We start from the raw sequence: 27,745 nt of genomic DNA on the forward strand, positions 1-27,745 counted from the left end.
GAGAGGTACAGAGAAACATTATGACTAGTTAACTATACATCAAATTGGATTTGCACATTGAAAGCCAGCTAATTTCTACAAAAGCTACTGAGGATAACCCTAGTAATGACTCAAATTATAGGAGTCCAGAATTATTACTAAACCGATCTAAACTTGTAAATCCTCAGATCTCTTAGCAGAATCTTAGACTCACAAACTCAGAATTGAAGAGAGCATAGCCATCCACCTAGAGGAGGCAGTAATTGTTACTACGTACAGATGTAAGCCAAGTGTTGTCATTGTTAGATCTTTTGTTGTTGTTTTTCAAGAGAAGCCAGAAATTTAGATTTTTATGTGAAATCTCCTAATTTTTACATGTCATCTCAATGTTTTTTAAAAAGGTGGACTCAAAAAAAAAAATCAATCTGTAAAATAGACCCAACCCCTTCAACATAAATAAAAAGTATCACTGGAAAACTCACAGCTAACATCATACTTAACGAAAGATTTCCCTCTAAGATGAGGACTAATACAAGAATGTCCACTCTCTCTACTTCTATTCAAAACTATGTTAGAGGTTCTAACCAAGGCAATTAGGCAAGAAAAAGAAATAAAAACAATCCAGATTGAAAGGTGGGAAGTAAAATTATCTCTAGTCACAGGTGACTTGATGCTGTACACAGAAAATCCTAAGGAATTCAAACACAATAAAACTATAAGAACTAGTGAACAAGTTAAACAAGGTTGCAGGATGCAAGTCCAACATATAAAAAATCAATTGCATTTCTATCACATGAAAATAATTGTTTTTAATTCCATTTGTAAAGAATTTTTTAAATACTTAGGAATAAATTTAACAAAAGCAGTGCAAGGCATGTACACTAAAAACTACAAAAAACACTGTTGAAAGAAATTAAATGTAAAGACAACCCATATTCATGGATTGGAAGACTTAATATTGTTAAAATGGCAATACTCCCTAAACTGATTTTCAGATTCAACACGACCTTTATACAAATCCCAGCTTTTTTTTTTTTTTTTGCAGAAATTGACAAGCCGATCCTAAAATTCAAATAGAAATGCAAGTGACCCAGAGTAAGCAAAAGAATCTTGAAAAAGACTAAAAACATTGGATAATTTAAGCGTCTTGATTTCAAAATTTACTACAATAATCAAGACAGTGTGGTACTGGCATAAAGATAGGATATAGCTGAATTGAGTAGAACTGAGAGTCCAGAAATAAACTCTTACATTTATAGTCAATTGATTTTCAACACTGGTGCCAAGACAATTCAATGGGGGAAAGAATAGCCTTTTCAGCAAATGGCTTTGAGAAAACTAAATATCCACACACGAATGAATTTGGACCCCTACCTCATATCACATGTAAAAATTAACTCAAAATGGATCACAGACCTACATGTAAGAACCAAAACTATAAAACTCTTAGAAGAAGACATAAGTGTAAACCTTCACAACCTTGGGTTAGGCAATGATTTCTTAGATATGGCATCAAAAGCACAAGCAACCAAAGAAAAAAACAGACTTCATCAAAATTTGTGCTTCAAATGAAAGGATCAATAAAATCAAAATGCAACCCATAGATGGAAGAAAATATTTACAAATATTGTATCTGATAAGGGGGCATTATCAAGAATAAAGAACTATTACAACTCAACAACAGAAGGACAAACAACCCAATTTTAAAATGGGCAAATATTTGAACAGACATTTCTCCAAAGAAGGTATGCAAATGGCCAGCAAGTACATGAAAAGATGCTCAACATCATTAGTATTGAATAATTATGGAAATGCTAATCAAATGACAGTAAGATACTTTTCACACCAAAAAATTGTGGCTACTGTAAAAGATGAACAATAACAAGTATTGGTTAGGATGTGGAGAAATTGGAAAAACATTGTTGGTATGAACAAAAATGGTGCAGCCACTTTGGAAAAATTTGGCAGTTCCTCAAAGAGTTGAACAGAGTCACCAGGAATTATACTACTAGGTACACACTTCAAGAGAAATAAAAACATATCTCCACACAAAATATCTGTTCACAAATTATCATTCATAAAAGTCATAATTTGCAAACAACCCAAATGTTCATCAATGGATAAAAAATATGTAGTATATCCATCCATGAAATATTATTTTGCAATAAAAAGGAATAAAATACTAATGCATGCTACAATGTGGATGAACCTTGAAAACATTATGCTAATTGAAAGAAACCAGTCACAAAAGACCACTTATTATATGATTCCATTTATCTAAAATAGGCAAATCTACAGAAAATGATTAGTAGTTGCCAAGGTGCTGGAGAGAGGGGTATGATGAAAATGTTCTGGAATTAGATAGTGATGATGGCTGTACAACTCTGTGAATATAAAGAAAAACCACTAAATTATACGCTTTAAAAGGTGATTTGTATGCATATGAATTATATCTCAATAAATCAGTTATTTAAAAAAATAGGTCCAGCTCGCCCACTTTGCATCCTTTGCCTAAAAGAAATTCTAAATCAAAATGGCTCTTACTAATATTTAAAAGGATTATTTGAAAATTTTTAAAAAAAGGATTTTTGCAAAAGTAGAATGCAGCAAATAGTGTCCAATTTTCTAAAATCAACCAGCAAACATATCCTATTTCAGTATTTAAAATAAAATTTAGTACTTAAAATTTTAGTAATAGCAATGTTTTAGAAAAAGAATAGTTCAAGACTATAAACAGTTCCCTTCTGCCTACTGAATAAAGCCCTGTCTCCTTTTATCCACAACCTAAAGCTAACTGATCTTTCCAATCTTACAGCTTATAAATTCCATATGAGATCCCCACACTTCAGCCAAGTTAGACTCACTCTTTGCCTGAAACCCCTCATGCTTTCTTAAATATGCTTCTATTTGGAATACCCTTCTCCCATATCTGAATTCTACTGAACCTTTGGTGTTTAAAATGCCACCTCCTTTATGAAGCTTTTACTGGTTCTCCCCCATCAATCAGGGTCAGGCTGAAGTAAACCTTCTCTTAGAACTTTTATCTCTCTGAAGATACGTCTTATTAGTGGCTCTCACAGTGATATGTGCACTTGTCTTTTTTTCCCTTTCTAAACAGTGAGTCCCATAATTATAATATGTATGAAATTCCAACATGGTACCAAGTACATCACCTCTAATGCTCACAACAACCCTAAAAGATAGGTACTATTATACCTCTTTTAAAGATGAAGAAACTGAGGTTTGGAGAGGGTAAATCACTGGTTCAAGGACCACCAGTAAGGGGAAGGTCTGAGATTTGACACTAGTCCATCTTTGGTGGCATCTCTGTTTCCCACAAAGTGGTTAATACAGGGCATTGCATATAATATGTCTTCAAAGATGACTCATTAAACACTTAGTTGGAACTAACATCAAAAATATTAGTCATTCATCTTGAGCATAGGCTTTAGATTCAGACTTGCCTTCGTTCAAATTTCAGCTCATTTATAAATCAAACTGAGGTAAATTATTGAATCTTAATCCCAATTTCCTCATTTGTAACGTGAAGATTATAATATTTAGGTAACTGGATTATTGTGAGAATTAAATGAGGCCAGAAATGTTAAATTCTTAGCACATAGCAGGAGCTCAATAAATGTAGGTTTTCTTCCTTTTCATACTCTTTTCCCCATGCCCGCCCCCTATTTACAGTGGCTTAATGAGATAAACCTGTTCTTTAAGATCAACACATTGGTTGTAGTTCTACAACTCTTTAGCTTTCTGACAATCATAAATAACTTACTGACCAAGTTTGAATTTCAAGTTTTGCATCTGTAAAAATAGGGACAATAAAACTGTCTTACACAGGAATTGTGAGACATAAATGAGTTAATCTGACTCTCAAACAATATTTTAGCAGCAAAACCTAATAGGGTTATTTTTTGGAAGCCCAAGATGTGCTTGAACTGGGGATAAGGGATGAGATCTGTAGCCCAGGCTGAAGCACACCATCGTGCATCACAGTCATTTCTTCACTGGTCAGTGGAAGGTACAGCTGAAAGGGTTTCATACAAAGTGGGTGGGGGAGTTATTTCCTCTTAAATTTTATAAAGCTCTGTGTAAGGATGAATAAATAGAAAAGAGAATTATAATGAAAAACAACAGTTTTTTTTTGTTTGTTTGTTTGTTTTTTTACAGAGCAAATCTGTAGGTAGGGAACTTCCAATCTAATGATGAACATCAGAAATCCAAAATTAATCTGGATCTCTCACACAAAATCCAACCAAGATAAAAACAAATAATAATACTTTAGCCTGTTCACATCAGTACATTCTTCTTGCCTTCATTCCTAAAATCCCAGTTACACAAGCTGTGCTGAGACTGTGAAAGTGGTGGTTTTAAAAAGCTATTCCCACTACCACCATCACTGAGGCTGGAAAGGATTTTTGAAAGAGACCAGAAGGAAAGGAGAGCCATGGAAACAACAGGTGCTCTGAACAGCTGGGGAGAGAGAACTGAACTCCTCCTCAGGATGATCCTAAGAAATAGCAAAATTTCAAATCCCTGTTGAGGAAGAGACACAAGTAACTCACCTCCAAGATAACAGTTCCTCTTTATTCTACTCCACAGTCCCTGAAAAGTGACATGTGCACCACTGTTTAGTACTAATAGGCTCTGAGATGCCAGAGTTCACCCCCAAGGAATAATAGTCCTTTAAATGAGAATCCTTTCAAATATATTTTCTTTGAGAAATAAACAGAAATGTTATCAATTATTGACAATTTCACTTTTTAAATCCTGTGATACATAGACCTCGATATGTCTTAGAAGCAATATGAAATTGTGAAAGAACCACAAGCTTTGGAATCTGAAAACTCTGCTCTACCACTTTCTAGTTATTTGATTTCAGGCTTGTAATAATAATGCTTAGTACCACCTGTTATTCTAACTACTTTAATGTGTTAACTTGTTTATCCCTCCTAATAACTCTATGTGTAGGTATTATTATTGATTCCACTTTAAAAATGAGAAAACTGAAGTTTAGAGAGATGAAGTGGCTTGATCAAACCCCACAACTAATCACTGACAGAACTAAGATTTGAATGCAGGTACTCTTATCTTATCTCATTGACTTCTAATGTGCTTTTTCTGATATTTTTTTCTTCATTGATCTTTCTTCAACTGTAAAGTAGAATAAATTCATAGGGACACTGTGAAGATTAAATAAGATAATACACATGAAGCACAGTTCCTGGCACATAGTAGATACATAATAAATAATAAATATAAATTATGATGACTCTTAACACAGATCATGCTGTAGGATCTAAAATTAAAGCAGCCCCATTATTTCTCCCATATATATTCCTCTCTATAGATAGATAGATAGATAGATGATAGATAGATAGATAGATAGATAGATAGATAGATAGATAGATGATAGATAGATAGATACACATGGAGAAGGAGAGAGAGAGATCAATCTCCTGTCAATATCTGTAAAATATATAATTTCATGATACTTAGAGAACAATACAAAGAATTAAGAAGAATTCTAGTATCAATTACTCTGCAGTTTGTGTATATGACTGAACATTAACAAATATTACAACCACCTTATGTTTTAACTTTTCTGAGTTACAAGTCATAAAATCAGAGAGACATAAGAATACTTAAGGATCATTTACTTCAAATTACCAGCCATAGTAGAAATACATTCTACAGCATCCCTGGCCTATAATTTTCAAAATTCTATTTTTGTGCTTCCATCTTCTTCATCATGATATTCATCCCATTGTTACATACTCTTAGTTTTCAGAAAGTAATATTCTCTATTGAAATAAAGGAAACTTACTTTTATCTTAAAAAATTTTAATAATTAAAATAAATTAAAGTGGTCCCTCCAGACCACTGTTCTAGTTTGAAATATAGATGTTGGGGAAGTTTTAGATTGAGCCCCCATTTAAAACTCTCCCTAACGCCTTGGTTCCCACTTAGTTCACTCTCCTGCAAGATGTGTATACATGTCTTTTTTTCATCATTAAATTATTAGATCATTTAAAAGGAGTGAGCTTGTCTTTTTATTTGCCCTTGTAAGTGTCACAGTGTCTAATATGGTGACTAGTACAAAAAAGATGTTTAATATTTATGAACGAGAAGGAGGGAAAGGAGGGAGGAACTGTAATGGGAGGAAAGGAAAGAGACAGAAAGGGCAAGAAAGAAAACAGAAAGGCAACCAAACTAACCAAAAAACCAACAGTAAGGATGAAGAGTCTTCTGTTTTAATGAAATACATTTTATCTTTGTGAAGAACCTTCCAGTGCACATCAACTATTGCAAAGTTTACTCCATAATTTCTTTCATAACATTTTATTAATTGCCTTAGTTCCAAGCAGTTGTTCCAGTAAGAAAATATAAGATGGTATTTAGCCCATTTTACCTCAGAATTAACCAGCCTGAAAATCAAGCAATACTTTGGACTAGGGGAAGTTCTCAATTTCTCTGAAAAATCAGTAAATGTTAGGTTTAGTTTTCCCATTTAAATACAAGTACTACTAGTGAGATCCCAATTTAATCGCAATCAATGTATAACATTCTCAAAAATAAATCTTAGGAAGGACCACTTTAGGAATTCAAGCTTTGTCAGCTGCCAGTAACCATTCTAAGTCTGGCAGCTGTGGATGTGAACAATGCAACTTATGCAGCTGTCAGGAAGCCAAGTATTTTGTTTATGACCTCGATAGTGAATCATGAATATTGGCTAATTTCTGACCACCATGTGCAAAAGGGCATCCTCTTACTTTCCGTCAAGCCAGTAATGTTGGAAGGGGGCCATATTATGCTGAGTTCAATAAATGTAGAACAGTGGGTATAAAATCTAATTATCTTTAGAAAATGGAAATTCTAGAAAAAAATGTATAAAATGAGCACAAGACAGGTTGTTTGCTCTGCCTTCTATCTCTTTTCTTTTTTTTTTTAACTTTTGGGTTTTTAATTTATTTATTTATTTATTTATGGCTGTGTTGGGTCTTCGTTTCTGTGCAAGGGCTTTCTCTAGTTGCAGCAAGTGGGGGCCACTCTTCATCGCGGTGTGCGAGCCTCTCACTATCGCGGCCTCTCTTGTTGCGGGGCACAGGCTCCAGACGCGCAGGCTCAGTAATTGTGGCTCACGGGCCTAGTTGCTCCACGGCATGTGGGATCTTCCCAGACCAGGGCTCGAACCCGTGTCCCCTGCATTGGCAGGCAGATTCTCAACCACTGCACCACCTGGGAAGCCCCTGCCTTCTATCTCTTTTTATCTTTTGCTTAAAAGTTCAGGAAACTGTAAGATTTGTGTACTTGAAGGTAGTTTAAAAACAAATGAAAGAAGTAGATTAAAAAGCATTAGTCCATCTAAAATTTTTTACAAACTACTGAGCATAGCAATAGCCAATTTCAGATGAAAAGTGTAAAGCTTTGGGAGCTAAAGCAACACACAGCAGGTGAGTTACAGCAAAAGGCAACACTGATGTCTGTGCAACCTGCAGCAGATGTCAGGCCCTGACCCTGCCAAAACACACTGAAATGTGTGAGCATCTCACTAAAGAAGGTTAAAATAATTGTCAACTTCTCAGAAAGCTGAGAAAATGCAACTAATCATTCAGTCACTGTTTTAGTAATTCAATAGACATTTATTGAGCAGTAAATCACTGAGTAAGGCCCAGGAATTCAAGAATAGATTAAGACAAGTTCTGTATTCTCAATAATCTACTGTGAGGCAGATACATAAACATAAATGGAGAAAATGTTAAAGAACAAAGTGCTAGAATATTCAGGAAAGACTTCACAAAAGAGGTAACATTTAAGTTGGGAAGAAAAAGCTGAGAAGGGCATAACAGGCAAATGGGAGGGCAAAGATATAGACACAGGGCGTAAAAGAACCAGGTTCTGGGAAAAAGTGAAGTTGAATGTGACTAGAGTCTAGAGTTTGTGTTGGTGGTATATGGGAAATGCAATTGGAGAAGTAGGTTAATATCAGATTGTGAAAGGAGAGAGTGAAAACCTACAAAGCTCTTTCAGCAGGATAATGGCTTCAGCCTATTGGTTTGTGGGGAGGATGCCTCAGGCAGACAGGTGGAAGACAGACTGCAGTGGGAAGAAGCGGGTGGCAAAAGGACCAAACGTGATAAGCCATTGCAATACACTGGGCAAAAGAAGAGAGAGGCCTGAAACAAGACATTGGCGTGAAGATAGAGAGTCAGGGGTCAATGCAAGAGCTATTTCTAAGGTAGAAATAATAACAGGATCTGATGAGTTATGGGATATGGTGGGTGAGGGGGGAGAAGAACCGTATAAGGCTCCAAGCCTCTAACTTGCACATTTTAAGCTTGAAGTACTAATAGATGCCTACAGACCTGTAGAAAAGAAACTGAAGTGCAGCTTGAACTGTTTTACAAAAAAGGAAGCTCTGGAGACCCTAACTTACTCTGGATTAGAGGTAAGGGTAGGATCCAGGTAAAGATACCTAGAAGATAGAAATACAAGTTTGACCTCAGGTAAAAGGACAGTATTAGAGATAAATATATGGGAGTTATTGGCGTACATGGGCATAAAATAAAAGAAAGTAAGATGACTCAAGGAGAGTACACAGAGGTGAATTCAGAAGACCAAAGGTGTAGGCCCTAGAAACACTACCACTGAATGGATTAAAAGAACTGTAGCCATCAAAGGAGACTGAAAAGGAATAAGAATTTATTTATTCCATATTTTCCAACTATTCCAATTATTCCATTATCAGTGATCACCTATTATGGACTGATCATTGTGCCAGAGAGTAGGGATATAAAGATTAATATGATAGAGTTTCTGCACAAGGATTGCTGTCTAAGGGGGTTCATAGACAAATAGACACTTGCAAAACTGCTGCACAGGTTCTACAATAGAGGAATCCACAGGGTGTGAGGAGAGCACAGGGTGGCTTCTATTTAAAGGAGAACTAAGAAAACTTATATCAATGAAACCAAGAGAAAAGAGATTCTCAAAAAACAGGAGAGCATTAGTCCTGGCAAATGTGATCTCACATAGACATTATTAAAATTTGAATGTTGGTATTCAGAGTTTATATCAAGTTGCTCTTTCCAATAAAACATACTAACTCTTAACCCTCAAAATATTTTCAGTGGTCACTTTAAACATTCTATCTGAGAGTAGGCATGTCTAAGAAGCTGTAAAAAGGAAAACTATTCTTATTATTGTATATAGGTTCTATACCCAAATTAACCATCTTGAGACTGTAAAGAGATCCTCTAACAGTCAGAGGATTGTAGAAAATCCTTTGAAATTCCATAGGAATTATATATTTTTCTCCTAGATGGAAAAGAGTACTGGGAGAGGGAAAACAATGAGTAATATAATGCTCTTTTTTTAAATTGCTGAATGACATTCCATTTATTCCGCCACTGAGATTCCCTGAGTATCCAGAAAGACAGGTAGCATATTTTGGCACTCTTAAGCATCATGTGCTTTGTACCAGCTCTGCCACTTGCATGCTGGATTTTAGTTTTTCCTTTTCTAAAATGGGTGATATGAATAGAATGTCCTAACATTCTAGGGCTAAATGAGTTTAACTCATATAAAGAAGAGACAGTCTCTAAGGAATAAGTGACTAATAAACAAAAAAGTACAGCATGGCCAAGAAGTCCCTATGCCTAAGACTTTGTCCTCTGTGAATTATCTGTTTAATAACAATTCTACCTAATAACACTTAGAGACTTAAAAGCAACTAAAGAACGTGAGGGAAGATTAAAGTTTACATGGAGAATGGAGAGAGCATGCAGCTCACTTCTAGTCAGCACATACATGTATTCTGTGTGTATATTTAAAAACAGTTAATATGCACTGAATTCTTACCATTTGCCAGACACTATGCTAAGTATTTCATAAGTACTAGGTTACTAATCTCCATGACAACTCAATAAAGTAGGAATTATTATTATTACTCTCATTTTACAGATAAAGAAACTGAGACTCAGAGAGATTAAGTAACTTGTTCAAGGTTACAGAGCTAATCACTGACAGTAATGGGTTCAAATACAATTAATATGAATCCACAGCCCATACCCTTCACCAACCCACAATACTAAACCTATACATTAGGGTAACTGTAAAGAGGAATGAAAAGAAAATACTGAGTCCAGAATCGTACCAACAGATTAAAAATTATGTAAGTGAATCAGAGAAAGTCTCAAAAAGGAGCTAGATCTGAAGGTGTGATTTAAAGTTAGATTATCAAAATGTACTACCACAGTATCAATCTAAATGATCCAAATGTGTTTCATTTTCATGGGGAAAAAAACCTAAATAGAATATATTCATTTTAAGTCAACAGTTATCATCTACTCACCACAGTAAATTGTACTTCATAGGTCATAGGCAGTACTGAGTTTCCACACAATTTATTCTTCAATTATAGAGTTACACAATGCATATAGAGAGGATAGACTGAGGAGTGCCAAACCTCAGGTTCTGAATGGAAAACTTATTCATGAGACCATTAGACAATTACATCCAAATATCTGTGACAGGGTATGAGAAACCAGACTGAAGTGTAATACTTCCTCTCTGATGGAGACAGCAGGAGGAAAAAGAAGGGAAAAAACTGAGGTGTCTGTATAAGTTGAGATAGACATCACTAAGAAAAGAGTCAAGCTGTATGAGAGAATCTAAGAGTCAGCATTCAAGGGAAGTGGAAGAAAGTCTCAAAGGAAATTCTAAAAACCCAAAACAAATTAGAATACTGAAAGCACACTCAAGAGCATTGGACAACCTATCAAAACTGAATTCTCTTCAAAACTGAAGTCCAAGCAGCTGCTGTCACTGAGACAGAAAACCCAATTACAGCTTTAATGACTAAACCATAAAGACACTACAACTGGTGAGGGCCAGCAAAAAATGCTGAGATTCCAAAAAACTATTGGTAGGGAATTTCTACTCCTCTGGCATTCAATAATAACACTAATCAGCATTAATCTTCTTCACTCATTATTCAACAAATATTTACTGAGGCCACTGTTTTGGGCACCAGAAACACAGTAAAGGAAATAATAATGTTCTTGTAAGAGCTTATATTCTGGTCCAGTAAACAAGTTTTTAAAATGAAATATATAGTATATCAGATGATGCTACGTGCTATGAAGAAAAATAAGCAAGGAAGGGAAAATGAGGAACATGGGAGACAGTTTAAATAGGATTAAGAGGGAAGGTCTCATTGAGCAGGTAACATTTAAGTGGAAACCTAAAGGCGATAGGGGGATGAGCCATGCAGAGATAGGGTAAGAACACAGATTGGCCAGTGCAAAGGCCCTGAGGCAAGAGTATTCTTAGCAATTTATCAGAAAAGCCAAGAAGCTAGTATGCTTGGAGCAAAGTGAGAGAGAGAAAAATCATGGGAAATGAGGTAGAGAGGCCAAATCACATATGATCTTATAGCCATTAAGTGAACTCTGGATTTTACTGTAAGTGAAATGGAAAACCTTCACAAATTTCTTAGCAGAGAAGTAACATAATCTAACCTACGATGCTCAAAGGTGGTAGAACCAAGAGTAGAAGAGGACTAGTTAGGAGGCTGTTCTTATGAGTATATTCCCAAACGCATCAGAATTAGTTAAAGCTCAGGCTATGGAGTCAAACCTGTGGTTTCAAATCCTGGCTCAACTACATACCCAAGCCTAGATTTCCTCCTATATAAAATAAGAATCCAAATGGATATACTAAACAACTACTGTGTCAGACCCTACCCTTTCATGTATAACTTTGAGTTACCCTCAGAAGCAGACCAGGAGAAAAGAATAGGAAGGCAATTTATTGATTAAGGGAGTGGGAAAGTGACACAGGCAAGGAAAGGCACCCTGTAAGAAGTACGTTACCAAACCAGCTAGTACAATGAACAACTGGAGCTTAATCATACAGGGAAACAGACTAGAACACAGAATTGTCCCACCCAAGGAGCAAGGGGGATGGAATAAATATTTATACTTCAAGTTGGGTCAGTTCATGGTTTAAAGGCTGCACCTAGGAGGTGTTAATTTCCAGGCACTTCCAGCCTGTCCCTGTCTGTCTTTCATGAGCAGAATAGCCATCTGTGGCTCCTGAAAAAGCCCTCAGGTACAACGGCACACAAAAATAGAGGCACACACTGGCAGCTGAAAGTCTTCTGGAGCTCAGTGAAAACAGTCTGAACTGAGCAATACAGGTGGGGTACTGACAGCAACTGCTTCATATCCATAAGAGGAAAAAAAACCCTGACAGTATATACCACAGAATGTTAATAGTGATTATTTCTGAATGGTAAAAATTATTTGTGCTTGTTATCTTCTTTTTTGTGCACCCCTCATCATTAAGATTCTGCAAGAAATACGTTATTACTTGTATAATGATGTCTGATATATAATGTCTAATATTTATAGAAATCTTTAACAGCATGTTATCTGTTTTCTTAATGAGTTCTTATAACAATTTGGTGAAGAGTAGGGATTATTATTTCCATTTTACAAAAAAAAAAAATTGAGCCTCTGAGAAATTGAATGGCTTGCTCAAAGTTGCACCACTAGTTATTGGTTAAGAGGCTTTGGACCGTAGACATCCTATTTCCATGACTTTTTCCTATTACGAACTGACCATCTTGAATGTAGTTATTACTTAAGTCAAACTCTTTATCTTACATATGAGAAAACTAGGACATAAAGTAATTAGCCCAAAACTACACAGTCACATAAAAGAGACTCCAGGCCTTTGGAGTCCTTGTTTACACAGAATTTAGTTCATATATAGTACAAAGTTTAAGCACATGAAATCTACACCCACACTACTTGGACTCAAAGGCTTCCAAGGTTCACTTTAGCTGTGTGACTTTGGGCAGTTTCCCCTCCCCAAAATGGGGACTATGAAAACATCAAAATCAGGATAATTGTGAGCACTAAAATAATTAATATCTGAAAAATCTGGTTAGGAAAAAGTGTCATATAAATGTTTGTTATTATTATCAGTATGAATTTTACATTGAAGAGAGAAAAAATAAATGGAATAGAGAAAAGAAACTGCATAGAAGGAGTGAGATGGATCTTAGAAGGAAAGTGTTATAACAATTTTAGTATAGGCCTGTTTATATGCTAAAGAATCTTGAAAGTGCTTTCTACAGTTCTGATTAAGCTTATCAAGAATAATGCCAGCAGGAGGCAGTATATATTTGGGGAGAAAAATATAGGTTGCTGGGTTTGAACTCTGGTTCTGCCACAGTTACCTGATCTTCAGCAAATTCTTCGAACTCTCTGTGCCAAGGTTTCCCATACAAAATGGGAACAACAAAGGTACCTAAAAACTCTTAGAACAGTGCCAACATAGGAAGTAATCAATAAATGTTGCTCACTGTTATTACTGGATGTATGGAACTGCTCAGTTAAATGCATATTAAATTGGAGAAGAGACTGTGATGGACAGGATTTCATCTTGGGACCAAAAGGTACAATCTGATCCTAGGTAGCAATGTTTATGTGGATGGATGTGGGTTTGGGTATATGGTATGGGGTTAGCACTTTGTAGTCGCAATGGCATTGAAACATATATACTCAAATAAATGACTACTGCTATATTGACTGACATATTAGACATGAATAAAAAGTTGGCAAGGGACATCCCTGGCCGTCCAGTGGTTAGTACTCTGTGCTTTCACTGCTGAGGGCGCAGGTTCAATCCCTGGTCAGGGAACTAAGATCGTGCAAGCCACGTGGCATGGCCAAAAAGAACCACAGAAGTTCTCAAGTCAATGAAAATAATGAAGAGGAAACTATATATGAAAAGGAATGAGGTAGAAGAGGCATTTTCTCCCAACAGGAGGATCAGCCCCTCATTTTTTATATTAGTGATACACTGCATTTCACCTTCTTCAAAGTAACAGACCTGCCTTCAGCAAATAAACCAGATGCAATCCTCAGGAAATGGGATATTAGTAAATACAGATTAAATACAAATCAGGGACTCATAAGGCACTTCTGAGTAAACTAGAGAAAGGTACACTTTCCTCAAAAAAATTTACTTTCATCTGATGGGAAATTGTCATATTACAATGATTTTCTTATAACTAGATACTTTACCACCATCTGCTAGAAAACTACAATGAATATACCTGTTTAAAATCTGTGTAATATGAATGGTGTCCCCTAGGATTGTGTAGTGCAAACATGTACAACTATACATCAAAGGCCCTGCTTAATGTGTATTTAGTGAGTGAAGTATGTCATAAAAATGCACTGTGATAAACACTAAAAATGTAGATGTTTAAGAAAATATAGTCTCAGCCCTCAAAAACCTCACAATCAAATAAACAAACAGTTATACTATGGCGTAGTAAGTGCTGTGTTAGGGATTGATACAGGGTGTTAATGAAGACACAAGGGAGGGATTCCTAACCCTGCCTGAAGGAGTCTGTGTCAACAGATTTGCCCGCACTTTAATGGCAATGATTATAAAAACTAAAACAGCAAGCCCCAGTCATTTGGAGCAGGTTGATGCTTATCACTGTCACTCTTTGCTTCAGCTGAGGGATGCTTTAAACTGAAGAAAACAAACCAAAGCAGGTTTGCTTCCTGAGGCAAACTCTCCTTTTAGTTAGTGGACCTCCTAGGAAGGCAGATATCATTTATCCCACTGGAAAGAGAGAACGGAAAAAGGAAAGTGGAAGAGAAATGAAAGGAAGAGAGTGAAAGGAAGTTAGTTGATAGAACACTCTTCAGAACAGAAAACAGAAAAGTAGAAGCAGAGAGAATTAGTACAAAGGGGGATGAACAGTGGGAAAGAAGAGAAAGAAGTAGCATAAGCAATATAATACAGTACATGGAATAGGCAACTAGAGAAATTTTAAAGTAAAGGAAACAAAAGGGAGAAATAAAAACATAAAGCATAAAATGAGAAAGGAAAGAGAAAGCTTGGAAATGAAGAGGGGAAAAGTGGCATTTAGATGGACTTCAAGACACTTGTAAGAGTAGTCTATGAGGCTCTTGCAACACAGAAGACTGGAGACTTTCTTTTGTCCAGGTCTTCATGGAAGGAGTGATTATACTTCTGTGTATAAACACGAAGAAAGAAAAACAAACAGTATGTCCATTTGTACACCTGCAGTTTATGTAAATCATGTATTCATTCACTCATAAATTATTTATTCATCATCTACTAGGTACAAAACAATGAAGAGTACAAAGATATTTAAAACAGTCCAGCCTGGAACATCTTGCTCCAGAAGAGCTCAAATAATGATAATGACATATCTAAATGACATGAGACCATTTGGAGGGTGCCCAGTGGCCAATCTGGGACCAACTGAACATGAAAATAAATAATGTTAGTAACTGATTACAAATTATGGAATAAAATAAGAACTATAAATGAATACATAAATAACTGGGGGAAAAGTGAAAGTTGTTTCATACAGTAGAAAGCCAACTAACAAATGTAGAAGGATTTATGGAATTAGAAAATCACCCTTTCAATCATGTAGTAATAATTGTTCCAGGCAAAAATTACCAAAGGATGCTAAAACTAGTAGGTGAAAGTTTGACCAGAAATAGGATACTAACATAGTCTCAAAGTATCTCCTCACAAAATACTTATTAGTGACAAAAGGAAAAACAGTAACCTACAAAAACCTGACACCATTTTAACCAAGTGATCAATGTTAACATCACCAGTGATGGCAAAAATTGATACCATGTGCCTCCTGATATGATCCACTGAGAAGGATACATTATTTTTGTTGTATTCCTGCCCAAAATGCACAACCTAAATCTAAGCATTAGGAAAGATCAGAAAAACAAAAACTGAAAAAATTCTACAAAATAAATGGCCTGTACTCTTCACAAAATGTCAAGGTCATAAAAAACAAAGAACCATTACAGATTAAAGGAAAATGGAGAGACTTGACAACTAAATGCAATATGTGATCCTGGGTTGGATTCTAAACAATATTTTTTCTTTTGACATAAAGAACATTAGTGAAATAACTGCCAAAATTTGAATAAGATCTATGATTTAGATAATATTACTATATTAATGTTAACTTCCTAATTTTGATACTTGTACTGTAAATATGTAAGAAAATGGCCTTGTTTTTAGGAAACACACACTGAAGAATTTAGAGATAAAGAAGCATTATGTCTGCAACTATAACCAGAAAAAAATGACAATATACAAATATAGAATGATGAAGTAAACATGATAAAATGTTAAGATGTGGGAAATACAAGTAAAGATATACAGGAAATCCATGTACTGTTTTTGCAACTTTTCTGTAAGTCTAAAATTATTTCAAAATAAAAAGTTAAAAATAAAATAATAAATTAGAAAAAAACTAAAAATATCATAGTTTCTTCCCTAAAACACTTTATGGTTTACTAGATAAGACATACATAGCATGTGATGCCCTCATCAAACACTGTCAATGTCAACCACCCTCTCTGTAGAATGGTCTTAATCTACCCTGACATTCAAGTCCTCAATATGATCCCACTCTAGGCTTCCAACCATATCTACCCAAGCTCTCTTTCTTGCTCACTATATTCTAGTCAAACTGAATCTTGTACATGATATTTTTTCTCTTTACTTTTTTTTTATTTGAAAGACAAATATGGTTTTTTTTAACATCTTTATTGGAGTATAATTGCTTTACACTGTTGTGCTAGTTTCCACTGTACAACAAAGTGAATCAGCTACATGTATACATATATCCCCATATCCCCTCCATCTTGCGTCTCCCTCTCAACCTCCCTATCCCATCCCTCTAGGTGGTCACAAAGCACTGAGCTGATCTCCCTGTGCTATGAAGCTGCTTCCCACTAGCTATCTATTTTACATTTGGCAGTGTACATATGTCAATGCTACTCCACCACTTCGACTCAGCTTACCCTTCCCCCTTCCAGTGTCCTCCAGTCCATTCTCTACATTTGTGTCGTTATTCTTGTCCTGCCTCTGGGTTCATCAGAACCATATTTTTTTTTAGACTCCATATATATGAGTTAGCATACGGCATTTTTCTCTTTCTGACTTACTTCACTCTGTATGACAGACTATAGGTCCATCCAACTCACTACAAATAACTCAGTTTCATTTCTTTTTATGGCTGAGCAATATTCCATTGTATATATGTGCCACATCTTCTTTATCCATTCATCTGTCGATGGACACTTAGGTTGCTTCCATGTCCTGGCTACTGTAAACAGTGCTGCAATGAACACTGTGGTACATGACTCTTTTTGAATTATGGTTTTCTCAGGGTATATGCCCAGTAGTGGGATTGCTGGGTTATATGATAGTTCTATTTTTAGATTTTTAAGGAACTGTTCTCCATAGTGGCATATCAATTTACATTCCCACCAACAGTGCAAGAGGGTTCCCTTTTCTCCACACCCTTTCCAGCATTTATTGTTTGTAGATTTTTTGATGATGGCCATTCTGACTGGTGTGAGGTGACACCTCATTGTAGTTTTGATTTGTATTTCTCTAATGATTAGCGATGTTGAGAATCCTTTCATGTGTTTGCTGGCAATCTGCATATCTTCTGTGGAGAAATGTCTATTTAGGTCTTCCGCCCATTTTTTGATTTCCTCTTTGATTTCTTCAGTGATCTCTTGGTAATTTAGTAGTGTATTGTTCAGCCTCCATGTGTTTGTATTTTTTACAGTTTTTTTCCTGTAATTTATATCTAGTCTCATAGTGTTGTGGTCAGAAAAGATACTTGATACGATTTCAATTTTCTTAAATTTACCAAGGCTTGATGTGTGACCAAAGAGATGATCTATCCTGGAGAATATTCCATGAGCACTTGAGAAGAAAGTGTATTCTGTTGTTTTTGGATGGAATATCCTATAAATATCAATTAAGTCCATCATGTCTAATGTGTCATTTAAAGCTTGTGTTTCCTTATTTATTTTCATTTTGGATGATCTGTCCATTGGTGAAAGTGGGGTGTTAAAGTCCCCTACTATGATTGTGTTACTGTCAATTTCCCCTTTTATGGTTGTTAGCATTTGCCTTATGTATAGAGGTGCTCCTTTGTCGGGTGCATAAATATTTACAATTGTTATATCTTCTTCTTGGATTGATCCCTTGATCATTAGCTAGTGTCCTTCTTTGTCTCTTGTAATAGTCTTTCTTTTAAAGCCTATTTTGTCTGATATGAGAATTGCTACTCCGGCTTTCTTTTGATTGCCATTTGTATGGAGTATCTTTTTCCATCCCCTCACTTTCAGGCTATATGTGTCCCTAGGTCTAAAGTTGGTCTCTTGTAGACAGCATATATACAGGTCTTGTTTTTGTATCCATTCAGCCAGTCTATGTCTTTTGGCTGGAGCATTTAATCCATCTACATTTAAGGTAATTATCCATATGTATGTTCCTATTACCATTTTCTTAATTGTTCTGGGTTTGTTTTTGTAGGTCTTTTCCTTCTCTTGTGTTTCCTGCCTAGAGAAGGTCCTTTAGCATTTGTTGTAAAGCTGGTTTGGTGGCGCTGAATTCTCTTAGCTTTTGCTTGTCTGTAAAGGTTTTAATTTCTCTGTCAAATCTGAATGAGATCCTTGCTGGGTAGAGTAATCTTGGTTGTAGGTTTTTCCCTTTCATCACTTTAAATATGTCCTGCCACTCCCTTCTGGCTTGCAGAGTTTCTGCTGAAAGATCAGAAACTTATGGGGATTCCCTCGTATGTTATTTGTTGCTTTTCCCTTGCTGATTTTAATATTTTTTCTTTGTATTTAATTTTTGATAGTTTGATTAATATGTGTCTTGGCGTGTTTCTCCTTGGATTTATCCTGCATGGGAGTCTCTGTGCTTCCTGGACTTGATTAACTATTTCTTTTCCCATATTAGGGAAGTTTTCAACTATAATCTCTTCAAATATTTTCTCAGACCCTTTCTTTTTCTCTTCTTCTTCTGGGACCCCTATAATTCAAATGTTGGTGTGTTTAATTTTGTCCCAGAGGTCTCTGAGACTGTCCTCAATTCTTTTCATTCTTTTTTCTTTATTCTGCTCTGCAGTAGTTATTTCCACTATTTTATCTTCCAGGTCACTTATCCATTCTTCTGCCTCAGTTATTCTGCTATTGATTCCTTCCAGAGAATTTTTAATTTCATTTATTGTGTTGTTCATCATTGTTTGTTTGCTCTTTAGTTCTTCTAGGTCTTGGTTAAAAGTTTCTTGTATTTTCTCCATTGTATTTCCAAGATTTTGGATCATCTTTACTCTCATTACTCTGAATTCTTTTTCAGGTAGACTGCCTATTTCCTCTTCATTTGTTTGGTCTGGTGGGTTTTCACCTTGCTCCTTCATCTGTTGCATATTTCTCTGTCTTCTCATTTTGTTTAACTTACTGTGTTTGGGGTCTCCTTTTTGCAGGCTGCAGGTTTGTAGCTCCCGTTGTTTTTGGTATCTGCCCCAGTGGGTGAGGTTGGTTCATTGGCTTGTGTAGGCTTCCAGGTAGAGGGGACTGGTGCCTATGTTCTGGTGGGTGGGACTGGATCTTGTCTTTCTGGTGGGTAGGGCTATGTCCAGTGGTGTGTTTTGGAGTGTCTGTGGACTTAGTATGATTTTAAGCAGCCTCTCTGCTAATGGGTGGGGTTGTGTTCCTGTCTTGTTAGTTGTTAGGGATGAGGTGTCCAGCACTGGGCTTGCTGGCCGTTGGGTGGAGCTGGGTCTTAGCACTGAGATGGAGATCTCTGGGAGAGCTCTCACTGACTGATATTACGTGGGGCCGGGAGGTCTCTGGTAGTCTAATGTCCTGAACTCGGCTCTCCAACCTCAGAGACTCAGGCCTGACAGCAGGCCGAAGCACTTAGACCCTGTCAGCCAGGCGGCGCAGAAGAAAAGGGAGAAAAAAATACAGAAAAAAAACTTTTTTTAAATAATAAATTTTAAAAAGTTGTTTTTTAATTATTAAAAAAATAAAGAAAATAATAAAACAAAGAAGAGAGCAACCAAACCAATAAACAAATCCACCAATGATACCAAGTGCTAAAAAGTAAACTAAGATAAACATAAAAAACAGAAACAAATCAGTTGCAGACAGCAAACCCTAAGTCTACAGTTGCTGCCAAAGTCCACCACCTCAGTTTTGGGATGATTCGTTGTCTATTCAGGTATTCCACAGATGCAGCGTACATCAAGTTGATTGTGGGGATTTAATCCACTGCTCCTGAGGCTGCTAGGAGAAATTTCCCTTTCTCTTCTTTGTTCACACAGCTCCCGGGGTTCAGCTTTGGTTTGGCCCCACCTCTGCATGTAGGTCGCCCTCAGGCATGTGTTCACTGCCCCGACAGGAGGGGGTTAAAGCAGCAGCTGATTAGGGGGCTCTTGCTCATTCAGGCCAGGGGGAGGGATGGGTATGGTAGTTATCACTGGAATGCGGGGCAAGCCTACGGCAGCAGAGGCCAACATGATATTGCAACAGCCTGAGGTGCACCGTGTGTTCCCCCGGGGAAGTTGTCCCTGGATCACGGGACCCTGGCAGTGGTGGCCTGCACAGGCTACCAGGAGGGGAGGTGTGGACAGTGACCTGTGCTTGCACACAGGCTTCTTGGTGGTGGCAGCAGCAGCGATAGCATTTCATGCCCGTCTCTGGGGTCCAAGCTGATAGCCACGGCTTGCGCCCATCTCTGGAGCTCATTTAGGCTGTGCTCTGCCTTCTGTGGGCAGACGGGGAAGAAAGTTCCTCTCCTCGCACACTCCAGAACAATGGGCTCTTGACTCTTAGGCAGATCCAGACTTTTTCCCAGACTCCCTCCCGGCTAGCTGTGGTGCACTAGCCCCCTTCAGGCTGTGTTCACACAGCCAACCCCAGTCCTCTTCCTGGGATCTGACCTCCGAATCCCGGCCTCAGCTCCCAGCCCCCACTCGCCCTGGCGGGTGAGCAGACAAGCCTCTCAGGCTGGTGAGTGCTGATCGGCACCGATCCTCTGTGCGGGAATCTCTCCGCTTTGCCCTCCACACCCCTGTGGCTGCGCTCTCCTCCGTGGCTCCAAAGCTTCCTCTCCACCCACCCCCCATCTCCACCAGTGAAGGGTTTTCCTAGCGTGTGGAAACGTTTCCTCCTTCACAGCTCCTTCTCAGAGGTGCAGGTCCCATCCCTATTCTTTTGTCTCTGTTTTTCTTTTTCCTTTTGCCCTGCCCAGGTACGTAGGGATTTTCTTGCCTTTTGGAAAGTCTGAGGTCTTCTGCCAGTGTTCAGTAGGTGTTCTGTAGGAGTTGTTCCACATGTAGATGTATTTTTGATGTATTTGTGGGGAGGAAGGTGATCTCCACGTCTTACTCCTCTGCCATCTTGAAGGTCCCCCCTTTTTCTCTTTACTTTTGTTCATATTGCTAACTCTGCCTAGAATTCCCTTCGTTCCATTCCCCTAATTGTAAATAATGCTCCAAAGAAACCTTACTTTAACCAACTAGAATAACCTTCCTATATTTAATTTTCAATAATCTTTTATATTTCTCCTATAATATTGCTCACTTTCTAACTTCAATTACAAGTATGAGTTCGAAGTTATTTATCTCCCCAAGCAGCCTATAAGATTGAAAGGACAGGATCTAAGTTTTACTTATAGAACGAGTTTTACTTAGACAATAATAGAGATTCCATAACAATAATAATAATAGTAGTAATAACAGCAATAATAAAAATAGCAGGCATTTACTGAGTGCTTACCACATGCCAGGTACTGTTTTTAGTGCTTTACAAGCTCACAATAATCTTAAGGTAAGTACTATTATTATTCCCATTTTGCAAATAAAGAAATAGAGATTTAGGATTAAGAAACTTAGCCAAGAGTAAACATACAAAAACAGATGTAACCAACTCCAAAGCTCATACTCATTCCCCCATATCATGCTGCTAGTTTGTTTCCATGACTATCTTTAACCATTGGACTTAGTTCTTCTAGAGCATGAAAAAACATAAATCCATGCCTTACCTCAGAAACCAAAAAGAAAAAAAAAAATAAAAAAGAAAAACCTAAAAGTGAAATTACAGAAGACAGAATAGACTACTCCAGGTCTTTTGATAGATGTTGATTTTCTAAGGTTTGAAGCTGAGCATCTAACAAAGAAAATACTGTTAAATACATGAAATTTGAAACATCAGTATTTTTTAAAGTAAAATACCAAAATAAAAAGGAAAGTAATAGAGCTGGAAAATATTTACTTTATAAACTTCACAAGGTTAATATCTATAATTTCAAAAAAGTTTAATATTGCTATCTTAGTCTGTTGCGGTAACAAAATACCATTGACTGGATGGCTTATAAACTGCAGAAATTTATTTCTCACAGTTCCAGAGGCTAGAAGTCCAAGATCAGGGTGCCACCATGGTCAGGTTCTGGTGAGAGCCTTCTTGTGGATTGCAGACTACCAACTTTTCACTGTATCCTCACATGGCAAAAGGGGCAAGGGAGCTTTCTCGAACTTCTATAATACGGGAACCAATTCCATTCATGAGGGCTCTGCCTTCATGACCTAATCACCTCTCAAAGCCCTCACCTCCTAACACAATCACATTGGCATTAGGTTTTCAACATATAAATTTGGGAGGGATACAAACATCCAGTCTACAGCAAATGCATATTAAAACAACATGGAGGTGCTGGCAGTTAAATGAATGAGGCTGTAAATAGAAAATTTACCATAAAGGAAATACATATTACAAATAGTCAATCTTTAATTATTAATACTCAATCTTAGTGAGCTTATGGTAAAATTAGTACCCTCACACATTACTGGTAACACTTTAAATTGAAAAAAAAATTTAGACCATAACTTAGCAATATATTGCAAGAGCCATGAAAATACCTATACCCTTTGACCTAACAATCCTACTTTCTAAAATTTACACCAAAGAAATAATTCAAAAGAGGGGAAAAAAATTTATATGATTGAGAATGTTGAATATGGTGTCTTTTTTAATATGATAAAAGTGGAAAAAAATCTAATTATCCTATATTATCAGTCTAGTTATGAAAATCATTATATATCTACTGAATAAAATACTGTGAATTTATTAAAAATCCAATTTTTTAAAACTTTAATGACATGGGGAGATACTCATGATGCAATATGAGCTAAATTATAAAATAAAGCAAAATTTACCAACTATGGATAGCCAATATAGCTCCCAAAATATTTGCTGGTAGCTCAGATTTAACCTCAAGTCACTGGGTTTGGGTACAAATGGGACAAAACTGTCAAAGTACTATAGCTTACGTATATAAACTCTATTCAACAATCCAGTTATTAATTTTCTCACGTAATGCTTATGAGCACAGATTTTAGAGTGAAACAAACCTGGTTTGTTTTTTATAACCAGTACAGATCTGTTTAATTTTTCTTTATAATAGAACTAATACAAATTCATTTAGAAAAACAAAAGATAGACATAATTAAAAGAAAAAGGGAAAATAAAGGAAAAAACTTACTCATAATCCTTCATCTGTAGATAACTATCATGAAGACTTTGTATTCACCCAGAGTACCTTCTAAGAATGTATAAGCATATACAGAGCTAATACTTCTGTAATACAATTTTCTTTTTACTTAACTGTTACTGTACCTCTTGTTTGTCCTTCTTTCCTACAGGACTATTCATGCCCTGATATACTTTTAACTGAAATTTTAATTGACATAATTGCATGTTTTAAGAAATAACATAGAGATGCTTTGTATATTATACGAAGTTTCCCCCAATGGTAGCTTAAAAACTATAGTTGCAATACCATATATGGTACAGTATCAAAACCAGGACTCTGACATTGATACCACCAACTGATTTCATTCACATTTCCCAGTTTTACTTATACTCATCTGTGCGTGTACATGCACATGCATGCATATCTAATTCTATACAATTTTATCACATGTGTAGGTTCCTGCATCCTCCACCAGAGTCAAGACACTGGACTATGTGATCACCACAAAGATCTCTCATACCCTTCCTTTTATAATCCCACTCACCTCACCCCATTCCCACCTCTATCCCTAACCCTTAGCAACCACTATTCTGTCCTCCATTTCTAAAATTTTGTCTTTCCAAATATATTATGTAAATGAAATCATATAGTATGTAACCTTTTGATATTGGCTGTTTGTTTACTCAGTATAATTCCTTGGAGATTCATCCAAGCTAGTCTATTTATCAGTAGTTCATCCCATGGCTAGGACTTCCAAAACAATGTTGAATAATAGTGGTGAGAGCAATCAGAGAAGAAAAAGAAATAAAAGGAATATGAATTGGAAAGCAAGAAGTAAAAGTGACACTGTCTGCAGATGACATAATACTATACACAGAAAATCCTAAAGATGCCACCAGAAAACTACTAGAGCTAATCAGTGAATTTGGTAGAGTTGCAGGATACAAAATTAATACACAGAAATATCTTGCATTCCTATACACTAACGATGAAAGATCAGAAAGAGAAATTAAGGAAACACTCCCATTTACCATTGCAACAAAAAGAATAAAATACCTAGGAATAACCCTACCTAAGGAGACAAAAGAGCTGTACTCAGAAAACCATAAGACACTGATGAAAGAAATCAAAGATGACACAAAAAGACGGAGACACATACCATGTTCTACGTTGGAAGAATCAATAGTGTGAAAATGACTATACTACCCAAAGCAATCTACAGATTCAATGCAATCCCTATCAAACTACCAATGGCATTTTTCACAGAACTAGAACAAAACATTTCACAATTTGTATGGAAACACAAAAGACCCCGAATAGCCAAAGCAATCTTGAGAAAGAAAAACGGAGCTGGAGGAACCCGACTCCCTGACTTCAGACTATACTACAAAGCTATAGTAATCAATATAGTATGGTACTGGCACAAAAACAGAAATATAGATCCATGGAACAGGATAGGAAGCCCAGAGATAAACCCAAGCACATATGGTCACCTTATCTTTGATAAAGGAGGCAAGAATATTCAATGGAGAAAAGACAGCCTCTTCAATAAGTGGTGCTGGGAAAACTGGACAGCTACATGTAAAAGAATGAAATTAGAACACTCCCTAACACCACACACAAAAATAAACTCAAAATTGATTAAAGACCTAAATGTAAGACCGGACACTATAAAACTCTTAGAGGGAAACATAGGAAAAACACTCTTTGACATAAATTACAGCAAGGTCTTTTTGACCCACTTCCTAGAGTAATGAAAATAAAAACAAAATAAACAAATGGGACCTAATTAAACTTAAAAGCTTTTGCACAGCAAAGAAAACTATAAACGAGATGAAAAGACAACCCTCAGAATGAGAGAAAATATTTGCAAATGAAGCAACTGACAAGGGATTAATCTCCAAAATATACAAACAGCTCATGCAGCTCAATATCAAAAAAAAAAAAAAAACCCAATTAAAAAATGGGCAGAAGACCTAAATAGACATTTCTCCAAAGAAGACATACAGATGGCCAATAGGCACATGAAAAGATGCTCAACATCACTAGTTATTACAGAAATGCAAATCAAAATTACAATCAGGTATCACCTCACACTGGTCAGAATGGTCATCATCAAAAAATCTACAAACAATAAATGCTGGAGAGGGTGTGGAGAAAAGGGAACCCTCTTGCACTGTTGGTGGGAATGTAAATTGATACAGCCACTATGGAGAACAGTATGGAGGTTCCTTAAAAAACTAAAAATAGAACTACCATATAACCCAGCAATCCCACTACTGGGCATAAACCCAGAGAAAACCATAATTCAAAAAGACACATGCACCCCAGTGTTCATTGCAGAACTATTTACCATAGCTAGGACATGGAAGCAACCTAAGTCCATCGACAGATGAATGGATAAAGAAGTTGTGGTACATATATACAATGGAATATTACTCAGCCATAAAAAAGGAATGAAATTGAGTCATTTGTAGAGATGTAGATGGATCTAGAGTCTGTCATACAGAGTGAAGTAAGTCAGAAAGAGAAAAACAAATATCGTATATTAATGCATGTATGTGGAACCTAGGAAAATGGTACAGATGAACCGGTTTGCAGGGCAGAAGTTGAGACACAGATATAGAGAACAAACGTATGGACACCAAGGGGGGAAAACTGCAGTGGGATGGGGATGGTGGTGTGCTGAATTGGGCGATTGGGATTGACATGTATACACTGATGTGTATAAAATTGATGACTGATAAGAACCTGCAGTACAAAAAAAAAAAAACAACTAATACTAAACTTTCTTTGGGTTATTTGTATGGAAATATGTTAATATAAATGTTTCAGACATTACATGAAATTTCTAAAAATCTTATACGTTCTGGTATAATGTTATAAGTCATAATTCTAGTTATTACTTTAAAATGTATATCTCAGAAATAACTAAATTTCCTTGTCAACTGCATTATTATGAACTTTCATCAAATCTTTAACCATGGTCATTTTTAAGTCTTTTGTCATTTACAGACAGTTCTGGGTGTTCTCTGAGGTTTTTGCAAAAATGTTCCTATAAAAGGGTTTCATCTTTAAGGAATTCATGGAAAAGACTCTGACAAGTACACGTTTCTGGTAACTGACTATACTGCTGAACTGAATGAATAAGCATTTTCAGAACTCTAATGGAAAACTGATGAATTCATAAAAGTGCTAACAAAAGATCAAGATGAAAAAAAAATTAATTACATGGGACTGAGTGAACTGATGAGGATGATTGTAATTTTTGTGACTTTCTGTTTGAATAAAAAAAAAAATCCCACAAGGACTCAGAGGCAAAAAATATACGAATCAATTTTCACTGCAAAGTAAAGGAGCTGTTACAGTGGAGGATTACTGGACTGAATGTCAATATTATGACATAGTATGAGTGTGTTTCATGTTTGGTAATTGCAATCATTGTTGCTTTTGTTGTGGTCATCCATGTACAATGCTTGGTGTCAGTTTATTTATCTCTTGTAAAAATAAAATACAGTGTGTGTGTGTGTGTGTGTGTGTATGAAAAAAAAATAAGTGTTGATACACATAATGGATTTAGAATCATGTCCAGCACAAAATAATTGTTAGCCATTATTATTTTTAAATGTCTGCTTTTTCTCCCTTCTATTATTAGCTGTGTGACCTTGGGCAAATCATGTAACAGTTGCTGGATCTCAGTTTCCTCACCCGTACAAGAAGAATAGACCTTTATAGGACTGTGATAAGGATTCAATGAGATAATATATTTAAGATAATTGGCACATAGCAAATGTGAGATAAATGTTAGTTCCCGTTCTCTTCTAATCACCAATTATTTTACTATATTGTAAGACATTTTTCTTATTTCTCCCATGAGTCAGGCTGTCGTCTGTCATTTTCCTAGGAATAAGCCTTTGTGCAGATGTTTAATTTGCTACATAAAGTTTTGAGTGCAGAAGCTTTATGGCAAACTATATTTTATTAACCCAGAAGTGTCTTACGCTCAGTTTCTGGTTATAGATTGTTTTTGAAAATTGAGTTCTAAAAACGTTGGTCTCTAAATTAGGAGAAAGTTATTATAATGACTTTTCATTCACCTAAAAAATATTATGATTCTTTTTTTTTTAAGAGTGAAATAAATCAAGTAAACACACACATATTCTCATCCCACATTCTCATCTCTAACAACGTATTAGAAGATAGACTTGGACTCTCTGTGAGTGGGTATAAAAGCACAGCAGGTAGAATGGGGATTCCTGGAAGAACACACAGACACCACTGTTATAAAGTTTATGAAACGTTGAGTCTAGGTAACCCT

General features: G+C 36.3%; 1 protein-coding gene and 1 long non-coding RNA gene across 4 annotated transcripts in view; both read right to left on the reverse strand.

Moving 5' to 3' along the window:
• The window catches only part of DLG2 (discs large MAGUK scaffold protein 2), a 2,068,078-nt gene that overhangs the window by 1,905,217 nt on the left and 135,116 nt on the right, over positions 1-27,745 (reverse strand). The gene's annotated exons all lie outside the window — the stretch shown is intronic.
• On the reverse strand, positions 2,312-20,809 carry LOC309606396. Its single transcript, XR_014231805.1, has 2 exons — positions 7,243-20,809; positions 2,312-6,912 (listed from the first exon to the last, which is right to left on the reverse strand). It is a non-coding gene; the product is annotated as an uncharacterized lncRNA (long non-coding RNA).

Source organism: Balaenoptera borealis (genome assembly GCF_965194805.1).
Source record: "Balaenoptera borealis genome assembly, chromosome: 11".
Classification (NCBI taxonomy): domain Eukaryota; kingdom Metazoa; phylum Chordata; class Mammalia; order Artiodactyla; family Balaenopteridae; genus Balaenoptera; species Balaenoptera borealis.